Raw genomic sequence first — 26944 nt, 5'->3', positions numbered from 1 at the left:
GTCACACATCAGGTACCTAAGGATGATGGTCCACCATCTTCTCAAGGGCAAATAGGGATGGGCAATAAATGCTAGCCAGTGATGTTCACATCCCATTAATGTATAAGAAGAAAAAGGTTAAGCTTGAAAGCCAGGTGGTGAAGGATTGAACATGGAAGTCTTTATTCACTTCTTAGTTTATATTTGCAGATACATGTAAAATGACATGTACCTCCAAGACCAATAATAACAGCAAACTTTCAATTAGTTCCAACCTCAATGAGAACAAGTGTCGCCAATTAATACCCTCTACCCAATTGCAATTCTAATCTCTACACGAAACTTGTAATATTATTTTCCCAACCAATTTTCAAAGGCATAAGAAACTATTTTTGTCATCTTTCACCAAAACATCTTACTATTCCCATTTTAAAGTGGCGATTTCCGTTTGGTTCACACTTTGCTGGAGCTGTATTGTTTCCTTTAGATTAGCTACATATGCAAATACCTCAAACATTTGTTAATGCTTCTCGAAATCTGTTCTCTCGTGTTGCAATTATTCGGAAACAAACAAGACATTTATTTCCCCCGCTTTTCTTCCTTCCGCAGCCCATTTGCGGATAACAAAGAGCAACCTGCCGCGGGCAGCTGTCTGGCTTATCTTCGTGCATCCTCCCTTATGGGCGCTGTCTGAACGCCTCCTCCGCAGTCCCGTGACCAAGACTGTAAATATTTACCCTGAGGCACACTGTATTCTCCATCCTACTGCAACGTTGGACTATTGCGTTGAATTTCAGATGACAGCAGTGGAAACTCCTCTCGAGAAGATAAGCTCCCGAGAAATTACCTGTGAGTGCACAGTCATTTGCATTCAGCGAGGCAGCAGTTTCTGCGGCCGATAATACCACATGAGGGAAGTGATCTAGTTCTGCACTGTTGAAACTAGCTGCTGACATCATGGACGGAACTTATAATTTACGATCATGGCAACAGATCTGGATTTCCCATTCTCATCCTCACCACCCGCACCCAACGCACCCTCAAAGCGGTTCATCCTTGAGGTCAGTGAGAAGTCTTACAAAACCAGGTTAAAGTCCAACAGGTTTGTTTCGACAAACCTGTTGGACTTTAACCTGGTGTTGTAAGACTTCTTACTGTGCTCACCCCAGTCCAACGCCGGCATCTCCACACCCTTGAGGTATCAGTTCTTATCTGTTTGCTTTCACTGAAGCATTACAAATGAAGGTACACAGTGGCAGGCTTCTAAAACGTTCACTATTTGTGCCGATATAAATTTTTGGATATGTCAGGATGTGGGAGCAGAGGAATATCAGTGAGCCTTTCGGCCCCTCGAGATGTTGAATTAAATCATGGGAAGTCTGCATCATTATCATTTATCATTGACTCCACAGCCTTGAGTACACTTATCTAACTCAAATCTATCAGTATCAGTTTTGATATTTTCAAGACTGGACAGTTTTATTTTTGTGGGATAATTCCAGGTTCCCTCCACCCCCTGTGTGTCTCTTGAATGGCCCAGTTCTAATGCCAGTGTTAATGACCTGGACTCTTCCACCAAAGTTTTTCTCTTTGTCCATCCCACCAAATCCCATTGTTTATAAATTTAGAGTACCCAATTATCTTTTTCCAATTAAGGGGCAATATAGCATGGCCAATCTTCCTAACCTGCACATCTTTGGGTTGTGGAGGTGAGACCCACAAAGTCACAGGGAGAATGTGCAAACTCCACATGTAACAGTGACCCAGGACCGGGATCGAACCTGCGTTCTTGGCGCCGTGAGGCAGCAGTGCTAACCACTGCGCCACACCAAATCCTTTTATCATCTTAAACACGAGGCAGCACAGTGGTTAGCACTGCTGTCTCACAGCACCTCTACAATAGTGGTGATCAAACCTGAGGGCCATCTCACTTCAGGCAAGGGACAAGGTTGAGGCCTTTATGGTGACTTCAGCCGGTATGGGAAGTGAACCCACGCTGCTGGCGTCACTCTGCATCACAAACCAGCCATCCAGCCAACTGAGCTAACCAACCTCCCATCTTGATTCATTAAATAGTAAATTTCTTTCAGTGAAGTCGCCAATATTTCTTCCTTGTGACAGTTAAGCGGTTTGTTGCTCCATTAAATTTGCAGTTACAGACAAAGTGCTGGTGTGTGTAAATTACAATGACACGCCAAAAACTGACTCCTGAACGACCCATAAGTGTTGCCTCGGAGATATGATAAAAGATCCAGGACAAGATATACTGTCATATCATCACTAAAGAAACTATTTAAAACTAAGAGGGTTTTTTGGAATCAAGCTCATTTTACAGAAACACAATCCTGGCTTTATCTCTTGCTTCATTACACAGACCAATGTGGGCAATTTTAACCAAACCTCATCCAGTATGTAAACTCAATATTGTTTTCCATTGAATTCAATGGAAGGTAAAATTAGGCTGCGTATAAATCGATGATCAATACTGCTGAAGATTACCTCTATGGTATAAGAATTAGGACAGACTAATGTTGTCCACAATTATCCTGTATTCCTACCCTGTTCTGATTAGAACTGATCTTAACAGTATTGAATAGATCTCACATATTCTTCCAGCTTGAGAGGAAATCTCCTCAAACTCGGGCGGTACGGTAGCACAGTGGTTAGCACAGTTGCTTCACAGCTCCAGGGTCCCTGGTTCGATTCTGGCTTGGGTCACTGTATGTGCGGAGTATGCACGTTCTTCCTGTATCTGCGTGGGTTTCCTTCAGGTGCCTCCAGGTTAAGTGGATTGGCCATGCTAAATTTCCCTTAGTGTCCAAAATGTTAGGTTGGTTTACGGGGATAGGGTGAAGACGTGGACTTGGGTGGGGTGCTCGTTCCAAGGGCTGGTACAGACTTGATTGGCCGAAGGGCCTCCTTCTGCACTGTAAATTCCATGATTCTGCACTGCACCTTTCTTCACATTCAATTGGAATTGATTTCAATCCTTACCCCTGAATTATAGACAGGATGAAGAGAATAAAGAAATAGTCATTTGGTAGTACAGAACTTGAGGGTTACTGATAAAAGAGATATGCTGCTGAAGCTTTTCATCTTGCACTCATCAGGACAAATTCACAACAATGTCAAAATTTAAGATTTGGTATTCTTGCGAATCTTCATTGGTATTATAATCGCCTTGTATTACTCCTGAGCCAACAATGAAAATACACTGTAACACTGCCAGTTCTGGTTTCCACAGAAGTAATAATAATAATATAAGAAACCAGTGTACCCAGCAAACCCAACTGGGGTAAATTCTAATTTATTATCCTCCAAAATAATGGGTTTGGCTACATGTAAGAGGAAAAGAGAAAAGACCCCACAGGAAAAAAGCTACAATGAATGCACTTTTTATTTTACCTCCACTGATACAATGGGAATATCCTTCCGAAATAGAGATTAAGGCACGTGCTGTTGGAACACGATAAGGTCAACCTTGGTATATGTATTCTGCGAGTGTTTGACATCGGAAAGTGGGGAAATATTTAATTCCACATGCCAACCTCCCCTGTCTCAAGTCCAAATCACTAGTATAAAGAAAATAAATCAAACAAAAGTTAAGTTTCATTTCAGATGACTCAATTTCCTTTAATGTAAATTGGGTTCTCCAAAAATGGACCTTCCTTCCGTTACCTTTCTGTTACGTTGAGATTGGTTTTGAGTTGGCTGAAACTGCAAATAAAAGAACATAAAACGTTTCTAATTTACCTATAGTGATTATAAGCAATTAGAGATAAAATCCCTGCTGGCTACTTGGCCAAAATAATTCCTGATGATCAGCAGGTATTCTATGCTGTTGCATGGAAACTGTGAAGTATAATGATCAAATGCTCATGTGACCAAAGAATGTTCGCAGGGAAATCTGTTTTATTAAATCATATCCCAGCAGTATTAAGTAATCAGGTTTCCATAAATCACTACCGGCAAAACTTTTTGACAATCACACACTCGTAGGAATCTCCCTCCTTGCAAGTTAGAAAAAAAGATTAGATAGGATCATATCGAATAGCTTTTTAAAATAAATTTAAAGTATCCATTTTTTTCCCCCCAATTAAGCAACAATTTAGCACGGCCAGTTCACCTACGCTGCACATCTTTGGGTTGTGGGGGTGAGACCCATACAGTCACAGGGAGAATGTGCAAACTCCACATGGATAATGACCCGGGGCTGGGATTGAACCGGGGTCCTCAGCGGTATGAAGCAGCAGTGCTAACCATTGCCCCACCATGCTGCCATAGGATTATATCAAATAGTTAACAGAGAGAACAGGTAAATGCTTCTCTTGAACTTTCTCACATTCTTCCCCAATTAACTGTGCGGAGTCTGCACGTTCTCCCCGTGTGCACGTGGGTTTCCTTCGGGTGTTCCGGTTTCCTCCCACAGTCCAAAGATGTGCAAGTTAGGTGCATTGGCCATGCTAAATTGCCCTTAGTGTCCAAAATTGCCCTTAGTGTTGGATGGGGTTACTGGGTTATGGGGATAGGGTGGCGGTGTGGGCTTGGGTAGGGTGCTCTTTCAAAGAGCCAGTGCAGACTCGATGGGCCGAATGGCCTCCTGCTGCACTGTAAATTCTATTAAATTATTATTTTTAAAAACTCTTATCAACATAATCCTCAATCCCTCTTCTCCCACATATGTATATCTCGCTTCCCTTTAAATACATGTGTCCTATTTTCTTCAAATGTTTCCTGTGTAACAAGTTCCGCATTCTTACCACTCTCTGAGTAAAGAAGTTTTTTCTGAATTCCCTACTTTATTTCCTACTATCTCATATTGGTGGTAATTAGTTATTTCATCCACTCTATCAAAAACCTGTCAGGGATTTTAAAGATCTCTGTCAGATCACCTTTCAATTTTTTTTTCAAGAGGTGGACAAACTCACGCTGTGAAATGAAAATCGCTTATTGTCACAAGTAGGCTTCAAATGAAGTTACTGTGAAAAGCCCCTAGTCGCCACATTCCGGCGCCTGTTCGGGGAGGCTGTTACGGGAATTGAACCGTGCTGCTGGCCTGCCTTGGTTTGCTTTCAAAGCCAGCGATTAAGAAGCCTTGCAAATCTTTCAGTGCAGCAGCTATATCAATTGACTGTTGCAGTGACGAAAATTGTGTGAGGTATTCCAAATGTGATCTAATCAGGAATCAATACATATTTACATTAATACATCAGTCGGGAGGTCTTGTGGCACAATGGGAAGCATCCCTGACTCTGAGCCAGAAGCTGCGGGGACGAGTCCCATACGAGGACTTGATGGCCCAGGAAGGTGAGTTCATAACACGGCAAACAGGTTGAACATCAACCTCCAAAATCCTTCCAACACATGCCAATGGCAGTTGGTAAGAGCAGGAGGAACAGCCTTGCTCGATGTGGAGTGGCGCTCCACACGTTTTATGCCACTAGCAACCTGTTCCTGGAAAAACTTGAAAGTCGCCTTCGTTCCCCTAGGTGCGGGAAGAGGAGCAACAATAATTTCTCTACTTTTCAATTCCACCCCTCTAGAAATAAACTTTATGGTGCTTGGTTTATATATTTTTTATTAACCTGTGTCATTATTTTTTGTGAACTGTAGGTTTGTAATCTCAGTCCGTTTGATCCTCCATTTAGACTGTTATTTTCCATGTAATATGCAACCTCCCTGTTTCTCCTCCCAAAATGAATGACCTCACATTGATCTCTATTGAAATTCACTTCCCAGTTAATTATGCCCATTTCTTGATGTCTTATTATCATTTCTTGCTGCCCTTCTTAGTGTTGACTACCGCACCCCACCAAAGTAAGCAGCAGTAGTTCCAGCACTGAACATCATGGATCACCACTTCTGCCATTCTTTATAACTGTTCTTTCAACTCAATATAGTTATTCTTTAATCAGTGCTCTCTGAGCTTTCTGTTGTGCAGTCAATGAGCTATCCTTTCCGCTCTTTGTCCACCGACTCTTGTGTTGAAATTTATTCATTTGTCTGTTACATGGCATCTTTACAGAAACCTTTTGAAATACCCGATAAATTACATTGACTGCACTATGCCTGTTCCTCTCTCTGTTACCTTTTCCAATAAGTCAGTGAGGTCAGTCAAGGAAATCTTTCCATTTGGAAATCCATACTGACTATTCATTTTTCATATTTTTAGTTTTGAGCTGTTGTCTCTATTCTCTCCGTATATAGGAATTCCGTTAGTTTTCCTGACATTGACATTACACTGATCGGCCTAAAAGTCTCTCAACATGGTTCATCTCTCTTATCAGAAACTAGGTTTTACATGCTTTCAGCAATAAAATTTGAATCCTAAAATGGCTTTATGACCTTCCGATAACAACCGGGATGGAGTTTTTCTTAATGCAGACAGATCAGATGGATCTAGTAGGGTTCAGGATCTAGTCCTGAGCAAGGGAAAGGAGGCTTGGTCATGATGATGGGGCAGCAGCAATGACACACTCTGATTACAGTAGATACAGCAGTACCTATAGAGTTCAAGGAGTTGCAACAGAGCTGAGTTACACTCCTGGCTTCATTGCTTCCAGCTCATGCTTGGAGTCAGCTAGCGGGAACATAATTCTTTTCTAACATCAGGTATTCTCCCAAGACATCTGCAGGGTTTTACCCTGCTTTCGCACTGAACTATTTAGCAACAAGAGTAAACCAGAGTGAGTGTGCTAGGGAATCAGAAGATCAATCTGGCACTTGAAGGTGACATCAGTGTGCATTATATGCCACCACATAGCAATGGCTCCATTTCATTTAAATCACTCTAATCTAATTTAGTAAATGATAGGAATGATGGCTCTTGTGTTTTAGCTTTTTCTTTCCCATTTCGTTCTATCCTAATAACTGTGACTCAAACTCACTACATTCCCACAGAATCTGGGTGCACGCTAGTGACCTGTTCTAAATGGTGCTTTTTCATATCTCAATCATCATTGTTTATAAGGCGGCACATTGGTTAGCACTGCTGACTCACAGCTCCAGGATCCCGGGTTCAATTCTGGCCTCGGGTGGCTGTCTGTGGGGAGTTTGCACGTTCTCCCCGTGTCTGCGTGAGTTTCCTCCGGGTGCTCCGGTTTCTTCCCACATTCCAAAGATGTGCAGTTCGGTGGATTGGCCATTCTCTATTACCCCTTAATGTCCATGTTAGGTGGGGTTACTGGGTTGCGGGGTTAAGGTGGAGGTGTGGGCTTAAGCAGGGTGCTCTTTCCAAGGGCCGGTGCAGACTCGATGGGATGAATAGCCTCCTTCTGCACTATGATTCTATGTTGGTACGTTATTCAGTGTTTATTATAGAGAAAAAACTGTCCCCAGCTGACATCAGCAGGTGTCCACTGCATAGTAATAAGTAAGAGGCAGTCTGCCTGTTTCCTTCAGTGCCTCTGTCTGTTATTTGGAGTTCCACTGCCCTGGATGCTATCAACTAATTCAACAGGAAGCCTTCAGGTCTGCATCCTAACCAAGTAATTGGGGAAGGGTTTTGCCTTCACTGCCTGGCAGTAAGGGTGGCACGGTAGCTCAGTGGTTAGCACTGTTGCTTCACAGCACCAGGAACCCGGGTTCGATCCCCGGCTTGGGTCACTTGCTGTGCGGCGTCTGCATGTTCTCCCCATGTCTGTGTGGGTTTCCTCCGGGTGCTCCAATTTCCTCCCACAAGTCCCGAAAGACGTGCTTGTTACGTGAATTGGGCATTCTGAATTCTCCCTCAATGTACCCGAACAGGCACCGGAGTGTGGCGACTAGGGGATTTTCACAGTAACTTCACTGCAGTGTTAATTTAAACCTACTTGTGACACAAATAAAAAGAGTATTATTATTAAACTGACAGAAATAAAACTAGTGCAGATTGTATTAAGGTCAGGTAATTCACCCAAATGATGAACACAAAAATCTACCCCAATTGAGAGTTACTTAATTTGTTTAAAAAATTGCTAATCCAACTGTTTTTTTCCTCTTTCTCGGACATGTGGCCTCAAAGGATGCAACAGATATCAACTGGAAGTGTTTGGATTGCATTTGATTGCAAGCGTCCACCATGAGTTACTGTAACTGTGCATTGGGAATAAACTTGTGGTATTTCCTATTGAGTAACATAACAGAATAGAAAATATCACTGTAAGTTATTCCAAGTTTCTTGTATTCAGAAGGATTACCACATGTGAGATTGCTGTCCCCAATATCTACCACAATGGTTGCGTTTGCTTTTGCCAGTACTGACAGAAACAAAACCACAGGAATACTGCTTCAATAGATTTCTTTTGTTAACGTTATGTGAGATGGAACTGTGTTTGGGTAAAAGTAGTACCATGGCCTAGAAACATGGTGACCAAGTTTTAATTTAACCATATAGAATCATTAAATTAAATTCAACAAAATGTTCAGCCTTACCAAATCAGCCTTTAACGTGATTCCAATCTGAAAATTCATGCTTGATGCTTAAATATCCTCTGAATTTGATTTGATTAGATTTGATTTACATTGTCACATGTATTAGTATATTCTCGTTCCAGCCTCCCCGAACAGGCGCCGGAATGTGGCGACAGGGGGCTTTTCACAGTAACTTCATTGAAGCCTACTTGTGACAATAAGTGATTATTATTATTATTACAGTGAAAAGTATTGTTTCTTGCATGCTATACAGAGAATGCATACTGTACATAGGGAAGGAAGGAGAGGCTGCAGAATATAATGTTACAGTCATAGCTAGGGTGCAGAGAAAAGATCAACTTAATACGAGGTAGGTCCATTCAAAAGTCTGATGGCAGCAGGGAAGAAGCTGTTCTTGAGTCGGTTGGTACATGACCTCAAACTTTTGTATCTTTTTCCTGACGGAAGAAGGTGGAAGAGAGTATGTCCGGGGTGCGTGGGGTCCTTAATTATGCTGGCTGCCTTTCCAAGGCAGCGGGAATTGTAGACAAAGTCAATGGATGGGAGGCTGGTTTGCGTGATGGATTGGGCTACATTCACGACCTTTTGTGGTTTCCTGTGGCATTGGGCAGAGCAGGATCCATACCAAATGGCCCAGTAAGCCATCTAATTGTCAAGAATAAAGTGATGGGAAATACATGTAACCTTGACAGCATAGCTCAATCCTAAGAAGAAATAAAATAAAAACCATTTGCCCCTATGATGTATCCTGTTTCTGAAGAGACCAAATGTGATTCTGTTCTTGCCTCCATGCTATACCAGTTTCTGAACACGAGAGACCACATATCATTCCTTTTATGCCAACAGTAACTGCTATCAGAATACTATAAACTGCTGTGACACTTGGGAACTCTGACGCAATAAGGTGTCAGAAGCACAGTAGATTCCATGGTGGAAATCCCGTACCAGCCTCCCCGAACAGGCGCCGGAATGTGGCGACTAGCGGCTTTTCACAGTAACTTCATTTGAAGCCTACTTGTGACAATAAGCGATTTTCATTTCATAAGGGTTTAGAATGTTCAGGAGTGTAGCTGGAATTTTTTGGACCTCTCCTGCTCCAATGTTGTTATGGGGTTTCCTTTGCACTTCTGGTGATAGAGCAGTAACAACTCACAGGAAATTCCCATTGGAACCAGAAACATCCGGGAAGTAAAGACTTATAGAGTCATGGATGTTTACAGCATGGAAACAGGCCCTTCGGCCCAGTTGGTCCATGCCGCCCAGTTTCTATCACTAAGCTAGTCGCAGTTGCCCGCTTTTTGTCCATATCGCTCTGTACCCACCCTGCAATGTAACCCTAACTGCTTTTTAAAGGACAAAATTGTACCCGCCTCTACAATTGCCTCTGGCAGCCCGTTCCAGATGCTCACCACCCTCTGTGTGAAGAAAGTTCTCCTCTGGTCTCTTTTGTATCTCTCTCTTCTCACCTTAAACCTATGTCCTCTAGTTCTAGATTCCTCTACTTTTGAGAAAAGATGTCGACTATCTACCTTATCTATACACCTCATTATTTATAACTCAGACCATCAAGCCCTGGTAGCATCCTTGTAAATCTCTTCTGCACTCTTTCTAATTTAACAACATCCTTCCTATAATAGGATGACCAGAACTGAACATAGTATTCCATGTGTGGTCTTACCAATGTCTTGTACAACTTCAACAAGATATCCCAACTCCTGTAATCAATATTCTGACCAATAAAACCTAGCATGCTGAATGCCTTCTTCACCATTCTGTCCACCTGCAACTCCACCTTCAAGAGCCTATGAACCTGTACTCGGAGATCTCTTTGTTCTGTAACTCTCCCCAATTCCGTACCATTAACTGAGTAGGTCCTGCCCTGATTTGATCTACCAAAATGTATCACCTCACATTTATCCAAATTAAACTCCAATTGCCATTCATCGGCCCACCGGCCCAATTAGTCAAGATCCTGTTGCAATCTTATATAACCTTCTTCACTATCCACTATGCCACCAATCTTGGTGTAATCTGCAAACTTACTAACCATTCCTCTACATTCTCATCCAAATCATTTATATATAACAAATAACAGTGGACCCAGCACCGATCCCTGAGGCACACAGCTGGTCACAGGCCTCCAGTTTGAAAAACAACCCTTCACAACCACCCTTTGGCTTCGATCGCCAAGCCAATTTTGTATCCAATTGGCTATCTCACTCTCGATTCCGTGAGATTTAACCTTTTGCAAAAACCTACCATGCGGGACCTTGTCAAAGGCCTTGCTAAAGTCCATGTAGACAACGTCGACTGCTCTACCCTCATCTACCTTCTTGGTTACCCCTTCAAAAAACTCAATCAAATTTGTGAGACATGATTTTCCACCCATGCTGACTGTCCATGATCAGTCTTTGCCTGTTTAAATGCCTGTAGACCCTGTCCCTCAGAATACCTTCTAACAACTTACCCCACTACAGAAGTAAGGCTCACCGGTCTGCAGTTCCCAGAATTATCCCTACAGCCTTTCTTACACAAGGGAACAACATTTTGCTACCCTCCAATCTTCAGGCACGTCTCCTGTGGCTGTCGATTCATAAGTCTAAGGTAAGTCTTCCGATGTCATAATTCGGCAGCAAATATGTAGCGCAAAATGACCATGATAACTGCAAAGGCCTTCTATACCACATAAAAGAAGAAAGGAAGATTTGTTTTGATAGATCCAACCCAATTTAAACTGCGAATATCCAGTTTAAAACTTATGCTAGTAAAGAAAATACATAAATGCTTTCTCACCTAATTTTGTAAAGATGTCATAAGAGATCATTTGCATCACAATCTGTTTATGTCAATAGTCTGGTACAGATGTATTACTATTCCTGAGCAACACTGGGCATAGCATAATTAGATTTACCATGATCTATAATAATCCGATATTCCATGTACTACCTTAAAATGGCAAATATCAAAGAAATTAAGGAAAAGCCTTTTAAAAATCATGAAATATAATACTTCACATGACAACCTTTGACCCAGAGGCAATACAGTAGAAAGCCGGCGGAATGTAATTGTTTTTGATAATGTTTGAAAAGGAATTTAAAGAATTTACATCCTGTGCTACAAGTGGGAAGCAGGACGATAAATCCAGAGAATTCTTGTGAGGGGAAAAAGCACATCGCTCTTAGGAAGAGGTCAGTTTTCTCCATTTGACAGAAATGGAGACATGGGCTCTTGGAGGGAATATGTGAGCTGTCTTAAAAGGTATAAAACCTGAGAAAATATATGAATAGCTTGGAGATGCTAATGATTTGGGTGTTTACCAAGAAATGGCCAAACCTTGAACCGAGATGTTATTAGTTGGTTTGTTGAAAAGGAATTCTGGGAAGCTACACGACTGGGATTACTCTGACCCAAGGGAGAGACGGTCAGTTGAAGTATACTGAAGAGGGGTCATATTGAACTTGAAATGTCAACTCTGTTTCTCTCTCCACAGATGCTGCCAGACCTGCTGAAGTTTATTCTCATTTGCTAATTTTATATCAGGGGCGGGATTCTCCGACCCCCTGCCGGGTCGGAGAATCACCAGGAGCTGGCGTGAATCCCGCCCCCGCTGGTTGCCGAATTCTCCGGCACCGGATATTCGGCGGGGGCGGGAATCGTGATGTGCCGGTCGGTGAGCCCCCCCCCCGGCGATTCTCCGGCCTGCGATGGGCCGAAGTCCCACTGCTGGAAAGCCTGTCCCACCGGCAAGAATCAAAGCACCTCTCTTCCCGGCGGGACTAGGCGGTGCAGGCAGGCTCTGGGATGCTGTGGGGGGCACGGCACGATCTGGCCCCGGGGGGTGCCCCCACGGTGGCCTGGCCCACGATCGGGGCCCACCGATCCACGGGCGGGCCTGTGCCTGGGGGGCACTCTTTTCCCTCCGCCTCGGCCACAGTCTTCACCATGGCCGACGCGGAAGAGACACCCCCCCTGCGCATGTGCGGGGATGACGTCAGCAGCCACTGACGCTCCCGCGCATGCACGGACTTCCGTCGCCCGACGAAGTCCTTTCAGCCCCGGCTGACATGTCGCCAAGGGCCTTCCACGCCGGTCAGCGGCGCGCCAACCACTCCGGCGCGCGCTTAGCCCCTCACGGAGAGGTCTTGGTCCCTAAAGGTGTGGAGAAATCCGCACCTTTGGGGCGGCCCGACGCCGGAGTGGTTCACGCCACTCCATCCTGCCGGGACCCCCGCCCCGCCGGGTAGGGGAGAATCCCGGCCCAGATCTTCAACATCCATAGTATTCTGCTTTTATTCATGCAAGTGGACCTTGCTGCTGATAATTGCACCCTTGAAACTCGAAGATGAAAGCTATTATCAGATAGGACTCCTGACCTACCCTGATTGAATACAGAACAGCATATTGCGGAACTATGTAGCTACATGTCTCGGGGGAGTGATGCAGGTGTTTGTGTTTGCGTGAGAGATATCTTTGTACATTGACTATTGAAAGTAAAATTTACAGCTGTATTTGAAGTATAATTTATGTTTAATTTATCTTGGTTCTGATTCATGTTAAGGTAAAAACTACAAAAAGTGGAATCTGGTTGATATTGTCGTTATTTAGGAGTCAATCAGTAAATTGTGTTATTTTGGTTTACGGTTTACTTGCAGGGAACGTAACATTCAGAAACGTTTAGTAAAGGTTAATAGAATATTGGTAAGCACAGGCTACTGAGCACGCAAGGTATAGATCGCAGACTAATAGGTATAAGTTGAAGTTACGATTCCTGTGGAGACCAATAATCTTCAGAAAGATATTTGAATTTCCAGTGGCTGACTGGAAGGATCACATGACAAGTATTTTACAGTAATATTCTAACTAAAAGCAACATTTTCTACACACTATTCAATTGGAAACTTATAGTCTAAATGACAGAAAAGATCCCCCATCTAATTTACAGAAAATTCCCTTCCACAGTTATACTTTGCTCCGCCCCTTAAATGGGCCACATTCTCCAGGAAGCAGCTTAAAGCTTTTCTGAGCTTCTGATGGCATCCATTTCCAACTTCTAATCCACGAACTGACTTACGCTGTCAGAAACAAATTGGAGATTCTTCCCTCTAGCCAAGTTAAATGAATCTTCGAATCTCATTTAAATCCTCACAAACTCAGTCTTCAAATTGAGCAAGGGTTTCCGCCTTTGTTTCATGTAGTGACTGACAGAGACAACAATTTCTCTGCTTACAGTGCAGGACTAGCTGCCTCTATCTCTTCTTAGCCTCACCTGGTCCTTCAGAAAATTGCGGAGAGATCATGGGGGTGGCAGAAGGTCCACCTGGACAGTTTTACGGGCACCTCTCCATCTGCAAACATTCTAGGTGGGAACTATTCTGCCCCAAGTTTGTAACACTAAGTGTGACGCTGAATGGGTCAAAGGTTGAAGGGGCATGGGGCGGGGGGGGGGGGGGGGGGGGAGTTTAGTGGAGAACAAAACAGCTGATGGTAAGGGAACTCAAACAACAAAGTTACCCTAGCTGGCGAGGTTGTTTCTATGAAGGTTGGGATTGAACTGATGAGAGGGATGGAGAGGGAAAGAGTAGGATGGAAATGGGAGAGAAGGAAGGAATGGGATGGGAATCGTATATGCGGGGGGATAGGATTGGAAGGATGGAATGGTATGAGTGAGGATGGATGAGAGGGAGGAATGGCATGGAAGGGATGGATGAGATGATGGAACTGGTTAAGTGTCTCAAAATGGCAGGGGCAATTATTTGACACAACTAACTATTCAAAAGCTGAAAATGAAGATTTGAATGAAAATGTTTTAGTAAAGCTGCGAGATGAATTAAGAGAACAGGAAATAGTAACAGTCTATTTCACAAGTGTTTCTACACATTTGATGGGGATGCACTGCACAAACTCAGATTGGAGGAAGGAGTAGTTATCGCATTTTTGTGAAACTTGAATGGAACAAGATTGTCAGTCATCTTTGATGATAGACTAACAACAGGTGGATTTCAGGAAAAGAGATAGTTGGATTTTCAACTTTGAGGCAGGAATCAGGGGCCAGGATGTTTCTCGCCGTTATGATCTCGCCTCCTGATGGGCAGTGCCTAATCACCCAATTTTTGTGCTGCTGCATCGGGGACAGGCCGTACTCAGGGTCACCGCCTCCCATGCCAGACAGAGGCTCAATCATTGGTGAAAAGGTGTTGGGTACAGAGGCAGTTCCATCTTAGGCAGAGCATAACTGTGGATTCTCTTCCTGATCCCATATTCTGTCCCTAAATTGTCTGATTGCGTTTAAAAATTCTGGGAGCGGAAGAGCGAAATTTCATCCATTTTTTAAAATAAAATTTAGAGTACCCAATTCTTTTTTTCCAATTAAGGGGCAATTTAGTGTGGCCAATCCACCTGCCCTGTACATCTTTGGGTTGTGGGGGCGAAACCCACGCAGACACGTGAAGAGTGTGCAAACTCCACATGGACGGTGACCCGGGGCTGGGATCGAACCCGGGTCCTCGGCGTCGTGAGGCAGCAGTGCACCACCGGGGTAACCAAGAAGGTAGATGAGGGCAATGCAGTTGACGTTGTCTCCATTTATGTATTGGGAAGACTGAAGCCATTGCTTAGTAACAATCTTCATCCTCCTCCCTGGTCTGATACTGAACCAGCCTGTTTGGAAACTCAATGTCAGACCTGACCCCAAGATGAACTTCAAACCATTTATCTATGACATTAGCACGGCAACCCATTTTCATCTTACATCGATGATGGAACTGGTTCAGTGTACCAAAATGAAGGGGTTAATTACATTGAAGTGTATAGGGGTTGTCGGAGTAGAGTTAAGAGAGAAATCAGGAGGGAAAAAAGGGAACATGAGATTGCTTTGGCAGATAAAGCCAAGGAGAATCCAAAGAGTTTCTACAAATACATAAAGGGCAAAAGAATAACTGGAGACTGTAGGGCGTCTTAAGGAACGACAAGGTCATCTATGTGCGGATCCAGAAGAGATGGGTGAGATCCTAAATGAATATTTCTCATCGGTATTTACTGTTGAGAAAGCCATGGATGTTAGGGAACTTGGGGAAACTTGGTGACAAAAATAAAGATTATTATTATTATAAATAAATAATGATGCCTTTAGGGTGTACATATTACAGAGAAGGAGGTGCTGGAAATCTTAAAACGCATAGGTAGATAAATCCTCGAGACCTGATGAAATGTATCCCAGGTCGTTTGAGAGGGTAGGGAGGAAATTGCGGGTCCCCTAGCAGAGATATTTGAATCATCGACAGCCATAGGTGAGGTACCTGAAGATTGGAGGGTAGCAAATGTGGTGCCTTTGTTTAAGAAGGGCCGCAGGGAAAAGCTGGGAACTACTGACCAGTGAACCTAACATCTGTGGTGCGTAAGTTGTTAGAAGGTATTCTGAGACAGGATCTACAGGCATTTAGAGCGGCAAGGACTGATCAGGAACACTCAGCATGGCTTTGTGAGTGGAAAATCATGTCTCACGAATTTGATTGAGTTTTTTGAAGGGATAACCAAGAAGGTAGTTGAGGGCAGTGCAGTCGACGTTGTCCACATTGACTTTAGCGAGGCCTTTGACAAGGTGCCGCATGATAGGTTGTTGCATAAGGTTAAATCACATGGGATCCAGGGTGAGATAGCCAATTGGATACAAAATTGGTTTGACAACAGAAGGCAAAGAGTGGTTGCAGAGGGTTGTTTTTCAAACTGGAGGAACTGACCAGCGGTGTGCCTCAGGGATCAGTGCTGGGTCCACTATTATTTGTTATTTATATTAATGATTTGGATGAGAATATAGGAGGCATGGTTAGTAAATTTGCAGATGACTCCAAGATTGGTGGTATAGTGGGCAGTGAAGAAAGTTATCTAGGATTGCAACCGGATTTTGATCAAATAGGCCAGTGGGCCAATGTGTGGCAGATGGTGTTTAATTTAGATAAATGTGAGGTGATGCATTTTGGTAGATTAAATCAGGGTAGGACCTACTCAGTTAATGGTAGGGAGTTGGGGAGAGTAATAGAACAAAGAGATCTAGGAATACATGTTCATAGCTCCTTGAAGGTGGAGTCATAGGTGGACAGGATGTTGAAGAAGGCATTTGGCATGCTTGGTTTCATTGGTCAGAACTTTGAATACAGGAGTTGGGATGTCCTGTTGAAGTTGTACAAGTCATTAGTAAGGCCACACTTGGAATACTGTGTACAGTTCTGGTCACCCTATTATAGAAAGGATATCATTAAACTAGAAAGAGCACAGAAAAGATTTACAAGGATGCTACCGGGACTTGATGGTTTGAGTTATAAGGAGAGGCTGGATAGACTGGGACTTTTTCCCCTGGAGCGTAGAGGTGATCATATAGAAGTCTATAAAATAATGAGGGACATAGATAAGGTCGACATCTTTTCCCAAAGATAGGGGAGTCAAGGTGAGTGGGGTGAGATACAAAAGGGTCCAGAAGGGCATGTTTTTCACACAGAGGGTGTTGAGTGTCTGGAACGAGCTGCCAGAGTCGGGTACAATTTTGTCTTTTAAAAAGCATTTAGACAGTTACATGGGTAAGGTGGGTATCGAGGGATATGAGCCAAATGCGGGCAATGGGAACTAGCATAGTGGTAAAAACTGGGCAGCATGGACAAGTTGGGCCGAAGGACCTGTTTGCTGTAAACCTCGATGACTCTATGGTCTCTACTCATTTATTGCTGAAACTCTCATGCCAAGCTGAAACCTCTGTCCATATCTTTGTTACCTCCGAACTTTACTATTCCTTTGGAACTTTGGTGGATTTCCCATATTCTACAACAGCAACATTGAACTCTCGTTAAATCTGGGGTCTTCCAAATCTCTGCCGCCCATGTCCTTACTTGCACCAAGTCCCATTCACTCATCACCCGTTTGCTCACTGACTCCCAGTGAAGCATTCCCTTGATTTTATAATTCTCATCCTTGTTTTCCAATCCTGGGCTTGCTCCTCCCAATCTCTGTAATCGCCTCCAGGTCCACTCTCTATTACTGGTATCTCGAGCATCCACTTCATTAGTAGTCATGCTTTCAGCTTTGGTCCCGAGCTCTGAAATCCCTGCTTAAACCTCTTCCCCTCCTTTTCCTTACTTCAAATCTACCACATTTGACCACGCACTTGATCATCTGTTCTAAAATCGTCTTAAGGGTGTAGCCATCTAAGACGGCCACCTGCAAAGGAACATAGCAATTATAGCCAACCCAGGACTCAGACAGATACAGAGCTTATGTGTATCTGAAACACAGGTAACTAGATCTGATCAAAACCCCCGCTCGTTTGCATTCTAATGGCCCATTTACCCAGAACAATAGGACTCCAATCAAGAAACCGCTACAGGCACAGACTGATCAGCGCCACTCCCTTTACTCAGAGAGCCCAACTGCCAAGGTCAATGACCGCTAAGGACCCGCCCAGCCAACAAGGCAACCGCCCCTTTATTGGCCGAAATCGAAGGCAGTGATCGAAGCCCTGTCGAACTATTGGGTCCAAGATTAAGGACCGCCCCAAAGAACGCAAAATCCCAGAGGGATAAAAGGGGACACAGCCATGTGTTCAGCCTCTTTTGGACCTGGCCTGTGCCAGCCTCCTTTGAATCCGGCCTGTGCCAGCCCAACTGCAGCATAACGACTAGACAGCCAAGTTCAAGACCAACGATCGCTACTTGACAGCTGAGCACAGCAGAGACAGAGCCACTTCTTCAAACCAGCCACGTTGATAAAGATAAAGGCCTTATCCACTTGCACAGTGCCAGTTGCCTGAAGTTAAATATAGGCTTTTGTAGTTGATAGGTGTAGTTTAACTTGTAGTATATTGTGCTTGCATGTCGAAGTAACACTTGTGTGTAAATAAACCATCTTTGAACTTGAACTGACTAACTGGTTGTGGGGTCATTTGACCGATATACAGGAATGCCTTGTGGTTTAGTAAGAGAAATAGACACACCCACAGTATTGGCGACGCTGTTGGGACATAACATCATATCATAAAAAGAGCCTCAGTATCATGTTGGCGACTCTGAAGAGCAACATTATTGGTGACTCTGGTGGGATAGTATTCCATTAAATTGGCAACATTATTGGCGAGCTCTGACAGGACTCGATTAGAAGTGATTTTGTCACTCTGAGAGAACCCACAAAACTTTGAAATCCAATTGCGAGAGAAAGAAAGAACCACAAGTGCAAGCCCATATTGACCAAATCACCGAATTTCGGAAGTGTGTACTAACCTGCATGCGTACTAACAGGGATATAAGGCAAACTCGTTAGAGTGTGTCAAAACTATTGAGGGAATTGTGAACCGGAAAATAGCTTAGGCCATACCCGCAGCTCAAATCGCCGCCTTATCCCCCTGTCCCAAATTAACAATAGGAAACAGAGATTAACGGTAGGAAACGAAAGAAAAGAGAAATTAGAAAAGAGATATTAGAAGCAATGGCCACAAAAGCAATGGAACGTTTAATGAACCCACAGGAACCCGAGGTCGCAGCGACCAACAGAGCAGAGCAATGCCCCATATGGGAGGAAGGGTTGAGGAAGTATTTAAAGGGGAAAGGATGGCCCCTTTGGTCCAGTCTTTGTGTGAATGACGAGTCAGGTCCAGGAGGCATAGGACAAGCTTCACGGGACAACCTAACAGGTCCATAAGAAAAATTCAGTGAAAGTCCGAAAGCCAATGGCAATAGTGTCCTGTTTGGCACAGTTGCGAAGCACAGAGGAGGTCTTGAAGACACTCCGTAGGCAGTTAGTTGAGAAAGAAGAGAAGAATGAGGGAAACAATAGTGAAAATGAAAAGATAATTGAGCAACTCCGGGAACAGTTGGCAGCTAAAGATAAGGAGATGGCTGATGTGAAACGAGCACACCAATCTTGTTTAGTTCACCTTAGCAGCTTTCAGACCCAGTACAATGAAGCCTACCAAGATACACAGCGAGCAGTCCTGGTAAGAAAAGGGACAGAACAGCAGGTAGCACAGTTAACGAGTCAATGCGCGGATTTAAAAGCAGCTTTGCGAGCGCTCCACAGCTCCATGAAAGAACAGAGACAGAGCACAGTAGACCATGCTAAATGCAGACAACAAATAGAGAAGCGACAGTCACTGCTATCAGTGCAGAATGGATTTAGATATACCTTTGGACAAAATTTAGATGAGGAAGATGCCCCCAATTGGCAAGAATTAAATGAAAGCGCCCAAAGATATGTAGAGGATACAGGAAATCAGAATCGAGCCCCCATGCCCCAAAAAGGAAAGCACCCGCACCGCCGACTGCACAGGCAGCACACACCCCCATGAATCCGGTTACCACACAGCACAAGTCATCAGATCAGGATGAGCCCGACTTCATTTACACCACCCCACTGTCCATAACCCAGTTGAGAGATGCTTGCACCAAAATCGTTCCATTTCAGCCCACCGCAGACCCGCACAGCTTCTTCGAGGAAGTGCGCCAACAAAAAGTTATGTATGGTCTAGACGAGAGAGAGAAAGTCAAACTCATAGTTATGAGCCTTAGCCAGTCAGTGAGGTCAGCTTTGACTGAACCCCAAAATGTAGCAGGAGGAACTTGACAGGAAATGAAAACGGCCATTTTAGATGCAATCGGGTACGACAAGGGAGACCCAGTAGAAGGCTTAAACCATTGTTGGCAAAAGAAGGGAGAGCATCCGACCACATTTGCAGGTCACATTTGGATTTGAACCACGCACACCTAAATGAGGACGACACCACTAAATGGTCCCGCACTTTAGTCTCCCATGCCACAGAAGCAGGTCAAAAGGCTTGTGTGAATTACAACCCCGCAGACCACACACATAATGAAGTTTGGGTTTTAAAGAGACCCTCCAGAGCTTGGGAACAATCCCTACACAGACAGGCAGATCAGGAAGAGATAGAAGCAAATATGCACCCAGTTAGAACTAGCCAGGACCCAGCATGGATAAACGAGGGTAGACACGAGGGACAGCAACCCAGAGCACAGGCACCACGAGGTTGCTACAATTGCGGCCACATGGGACAGTATGCCCGCGAATGCCAACAAAACCCCCCGAACCAGCACCGACACCAACAACCAAACCCCCCCACCTAGGAACAATGTTAGGCCCAGACACAGTGTTATTGCCCGTTCAGACAATTCAGCGATCAATTCCACAGATTGACGGTGTTCGACGCCCCAACTTGGGTCTGCGACGCACTCTGGGACAAATCAGGCAGACCAATAGTCACAGGCACAGTCCGGGGACAACCAGCAGAATTTCTTTGGGACAGAGGAGGGTCCCGCACCACTTTAAACTCCTCCACCATGTTTCAACATGACAAATGGCCCACCACAGACACCATCACCCTTAGTGGATTTACCGGACACATACAACAGAGATACATCACAGCCCCCGTAGATATTCAGATAGGGAACTTAAGCACCAGGCACCCCGTTGTTTTAGTTGACTTGCCCCAAACAGCCGAGCACATTCTAGGCATCAATTTTATAAGCTCCCATAATCTTTCCTTTGATACAGTGAATAAATGTGTATGGAGAATGGCCAAAGAAGCTAGAGCCCCTGCTATGCTCACAGTAGGGGATTATGAACACAGAATTTGCTCAGTGGGAGACTATTGGTTTAATCCGCAAACAATTAGTGCAGACCAAACAATTAGAGAGGTCCTTGTGAAACACACAGCTTCGTTCGCACAACACAAACACGATTGTGGGAAGATCCCAGGTATGGTCACAATTTCAGGTCCCGATCCAAAGCAACAGAAGCAATACGGTTTCCCACAGCAAGCCAAGGGTGAGATTTCTAAAGTTATCAAAAGTTTATTAGACCAAGGAGTAATTCGGCCCAAAGCGTCAACAAATAATGCCCCAATTTGGCCCGTAAGAAAACCCGATGGTTCATGGCGACTCATGATCGACTACCGAGAACTTAACAAGGTAACCCCTTTAGCAGCCACCACCGTTGCCACGAGTCCAGAGATCATGCTCAACCAGGGAGTACAGGCAAAGTACTTCACAGTGCTGGACATCAGCAATGGCTTTTGGTCCATCCCGTTAGACAAGACCTGTCAGTACAAGTTCGCGTTCACATTTCAAGGGCAGCAGTACATGTGGACATGCCTCCCGCAAGGTTTCCACAACCCCCCCTCCATTTTCCACCAACAATTGGTCAACGGACTTTCCAAATTTTCCCGACCCGAATGCCTTATACAGTATGTGGATGACTTACTCCTACAAACGGAGGACACAAAAGAAGAGCATGTAAAGCTTCTTTCGGAATTACTAGGTCTTTTGCAATCCATTGAATGCAAGGTCAACCCCCAAAAAGCCCAGATCTTAAACGAAAAGGCTTTTTACCTCGGCATCATTATCACCCATGGGAAGAGAGAAATTGAACACAAACGAATTGAGTCAATAATTAAATTGCCCCTGCCCTACAATGTTACTGCACTCCGGTCATTCCTCGGTTTAGTGGGATATTGTCGGAACCATATAGATGGTTTTGCCACCAAAGCAGCCCCACTCTCAGAACTCCTTAAAAAGAATGCCCCATGGGAATGGCTTCCCCAGCACACAGACGCCATCGATGAACTAAAACGCGCCCTAGCCACAGCCCCCGCTTTGCAAGTTCCAGACCCACACTCGCCCTATGCCATTGAAGTAGCAACCACCGACCGAACCCTATCAGCAGTACTCCTGCAGGAAAGACATGATCGCTTAGGACCCGTAGCCTATGCTTCAAGAGTTTTGGACCCCATAGAGCAAGGATTCTCAGCTTGCGAATGCCACTTGCTTGCAGTCTTTTGGGCAGTACAATATTTCGTTTACATCACAGGCCTTAACCCAGTAACGACCTTAACCGAGCACACCCCAACACAACTCTTGTTAGATGGTAGATTAAAGGACGGTTCAGTCAGCCAAATCAGGGCAGCTCGCTGGACACTGATGTTACAAGGAAGGGACATTACAGTCAAACGTACCAAGACCCACACATTTCTAGCCCATAATCTCCAGTATGCAGGGACCCCCACATGAGTGCCAGATCATAGCAGCCCTACACCACACAGGACCTTTATTCCAAGGTCACTACACCCATGAGCAGGCTGTAAAACACAGAATTCCCAAACCACAGGCAACGCTTTAAAGATTTATGTCGACGGTTCCTCCACGTTAGAAAATGGAAAGAGAATAACTGGTTGTGGAATTTATGTAGAAGACGCGCAGGGATGCCCACTAGAAGAGATCTCTTTAAAATTGCCCGGCAGCAGAACTCGCAGCCATAGCATATGTACTGCAACACCCAGATTCTTTCCCAACACCCGCAGACATACATTCGGACAGTCTACATGTGTGCAATAGCTTGACAGAATTCCTGCCCCTGTGGGAATTTAGAGGATTTGTTTCAGCCAATGGAAAGCCCCTACCCTCTGCCCCGTTGTTGAAGCATATTCTTAGGACAGCCTCAGACCGCACGTACGGTATTATTAAAGTGAGAAGCCATCATCGGTCGTCCCCACCCGGTAATGTATAGGCAGGCGTCTTAGCCAAGGCAGGATCACACCATGGTCACTTTTGGCAGCCCCCTGAAAGCGAACTGATACAGGCAGTCCAGGTTTCCCAGACCAATATTGAGGATCTATCTCAGGCCCAAAGGCAGACGACACTCTCAAACAATTTTTAGATGGTAACTTCCCAGCCCCCTATGATAAATGGAAGGACGCACTGACGGTACAGGATGGCATAGTTTTGAAAAATTGAATTTATGTGGTCTCCACCCAGGACAGAAATCAGCTCATTTAAGAGTTTCATGACGGACACGGACATCAGGGGATAGACAATACCATTGCCCATTTAAAACCATTGTGTTGGTGGCCCGATTTAAAAACCGATGTACCACAAGATACTGTTAGTCAAGAAGCAAAGCAGCAATTTCTAGCAAACCTGGCTAATTTTGCATATGATCCCAGTATCTATCACTATCTTCGACAGTTGCAAGTCGAGAATTATCTAATCTGTGCACAAAACAATCCTGAAAGGTACTCCAAGAAAGGACAATTGAGACACACCGACCTGTTAATGGCCCTTGGACAAATTTGCAACTCAACTACATTGGCCCCCTCCCCCCTTGCAGAAATGGTTTCAAGTACGTGCTAGTTGTAATCAACACCTTTACAAAATGGGTAGAAGCATTTCCCTTACGGACGAACACAGCAAAGGCCACAGCTAAGATTTTGACCCAACAGATATTTACACGCTGGGGTCTCCCCCGCAGCATTGAGTCTGACCAAGGTTCCCACTTCACCGGCAGAGTCATGCAAAATGTTCTAACAATTTTTGGAATCAGGCAAAAAATTCCACATAGCACATCACCCCCAATCCAGCGGCATTGTTGAGCGAATGAATCGCACTTTAAAAGCGACCATTAGGAAGATGGTGCAGCAGAATAACACCACATGGGACACAGTTCTCCCATTCGCCCTCATGTTTATTCGGAACACAGTATCCAGTTCCACAGGATTCACCCCCCACACTCTCATGACCGATTTGGCAAGCCCCACAGTCACCGCCCTCACCCATGAAAAAGCAGTCCAACAAGTCACAGAGAATATTAAAGCAGCACAGCTCGCTACAGCTGTCCGACTAGGCGCTAGAAGGAAGCAAAACCGTCCACCCTGTAGAATATACAGTCGGTCAGCAAGTGATGGTTTCCCTCTACAACCCCAGTTCTTTCCTCTCCCCCAAATTTGCAGGACCCTACTCCATCTCGGCCAAAATCAGCACCTCAGTGTACAAGATAACGTACCCCACTGGTAAAACTAGTTGGTTCCACATCAACCAACTCAAAGTTGATGGAACCCAATGTAGCCACTCACACCACATCTCTCTGGCAATAGGAGACAATTCCGCCCCGCCCATCGACAACCTAGTCCAACCCTCCCCCAGCCATGCCAGTACGTCCACGCCCACAGACCCGACCTTGTCTCCGCCCACAGGTACGACTTCCACCTTGAGCTTGACTCCAACGACAGCGACAGCCTTCCCAAATTGATTGCTATCCCTGACCAATGGTACGATCTCTCTACCCACAGTCACCCCAGGACCCGGAACCACGACAAGGATATCTTTGTCCCCCTACCTCCCCTTCCACAGCCATCGCCACAGCCATCTCCCAACGACACTAACTTGCCTTTCACTGCCACCACCCCTACACCTCACGACAAACAAACCCCCCTTTGGCACCACGACAACTCTTGTAGACTGGTAAGACATGATGATTCGGATCCTATGATGGCCCACGCGGCCACGGCACAAAAACGGCAGACACGAGTCTGGCAACCGGGAGATGTTGATGATTCAGATTCTGACTCTCGTTTCGGTAATCCTTTTACAACGCTGTTTGGTACAGAACCCTGAAGTCTCCAGATGATGAGGAAAAGACGCTGCATAAGAATTACGGTGTCCTACTTTCTGATGGAGCCTGCCCGCCTTTTTCCTTCTTCTTTTATTCTTGTCACATGGTTTTAATTGATATCGGCCTGACACCCGATTTCTTGATACACTGATAGTTACTCTTCTCACAGAGAAACAGACGCAATTTACTGACCAATGGCCGTTAAAGGTACAATTGTTCGATCTCACATGACTACAAATTCTTTCCGCTCGTTTCGGTCACCCAGGTAGTGGAGTAACGACATTAATCCCCACCCTACCTGGGGACCCCAAATGCATCCGGTCAGTTAAGCTCAGGTAGTGGACCAACAGCACTGATCACCGTCCTACCGGGGGATTGCACCCATTCTTGCCATGCCGTGGCCCACATGCGCCTCATGTTCCCGTCACTTTGAATACTCTGAAATGGTTCTTTACACTTTTCACTGTCTTTGGCAGGTCTTAGTTTCCCCTTCTGTGTTCTTTTATTGTGGTTTAAAGAATGCCCTTTGCCACGCTCTGTACATTTTCCTTTACCTTCCGCGACCCTTTGGTCGTTCCCCACCTATTTACACATTTGACAGACTTGGTTGCCACATATGCTGCTACACGCGAACTACCTCTGGACCCTGGGACGAAGAAACTTTATAAAACTGGCCGCCCTAAAATTCTGCTGGCTAAGTTGAGCCTCAACCACCACTGGTTGCAAGTAAAGAAAAGACTGGTCGGAGAAAATATCTGCCCACTCCCCGCATCGACCACAAGCTGCGAGAATCTCTGTACTTAAAAATTTGGATTTCTTGTTTCTCAAAATGTTATTTTAAAAAAAAAAATGAGGGAGTCACATCTGGTGACGATCATTATGGGAAATTGGATTAAGGAGAGAAAGACAAGTAAAATAAGATATTAACCAAAGATAATAAGAGATATTATGCTTGCACCCCCAGGATCACACGGAAAACGGAAGAAGACAAGATGAAGCAAGGACGCTGACATACGTTTTGATCATCGCTGGACTTCTGCAACTGCGCGCGCAACGGACTATTTTAATGTATACTACACTAGCCCCGAACACTACCACACAACATGACACCCCTATCCCGGACACTACACAACACATAGAGATAGACACTGAAACCCCAACTTGGTGCGAAAACATTGCCAATTGGAACCCCCTTTCATACACAGTAGAGGCCCTTCTAGTAAATGCAGTAATCTGCAGTGTCATTCAGACACTCCAACTCCGTAAATGGCGAGCAAAAGCCTCCCGGTCCCCGATATATATAGTCCGAGCCCCCTTTTTCGGCATTCAACAAAACTGAATTACCTGCTGTACGAATTATAACCATGTACCTCTGTAAACTTTGCTAGATTAAGTAGAAATGTAATACTACTGTTTTAAAATTTTTGTACTGTACATACGTTCTTTTTGATATTTACCAGCAGCATAAGAGTAGTTTAGATAGTGTTAGTTAGAGATTCAATTGTGCGGATAAGTTAAATGTTTAATATTGAAATGTTTTGTGGTGACCCGTTAGAAATTACTAATTTGTGATGTGCTAATAAGAATTAGGTAAATGCCCCCAAAATATAGGACAGAGTAGCGTAGAACCTGTCCTTGACCAAGGGTGACCGGCACACCAAGGATGATAAGGGATTAATAGTGTGATCCACCACGCTTCGCGTTCAGGATCAAGAGAATGAGATGTAGCCATCTGAGGTGGCCACCTGCAAAGGACCATGGGAATTATGGCCAACCCAGGACTCAGACAGATACAGAGCTTATGTGTATCTGAAACACAGGTAACTAGACCTGATCGAAACCCCCGCTCGTTTGCATTCTAATGGTCCATTTCCCCAGAACAATAGGACTGCACAAGAAACCGATACAGACACAGACTGATCGGCGCCACTCCCCTTACTCAGAGAGCCCAACTGCCAAGGTCAATGACCGCTAAGGACCTGCCCAGCCACCAAGGCACCCGCTCCTTAATTGGCCGAAATCTAAGGCAGTGATCGAAGCCCTGTCGAACTATTGGGTCCAAGATTAAGGACCGCCCCAAAGAGCGCAAAACCCTAGTGGGATAAAAGGGGACACAGCC

This window comes from Scyliorhinus torazame, chromosome 9 (genome assembly GCF_047496885.1).
Source record: "Scyliorhinus torazame isolate Kashiwa2021f chromosome 9, sScyTor2.1, whole genome shotgun sequence".
Taxonomy (NCBI): Eukaryota; Metazoa; Chordata; class Chondrichthyes; order Carcharhiniformes; family Scyliorhinidae; genus Scyliorhinus; species Scyliorhinus torazame.
This window is presented reverse-complemented; position numbering follows the sequence as displayed.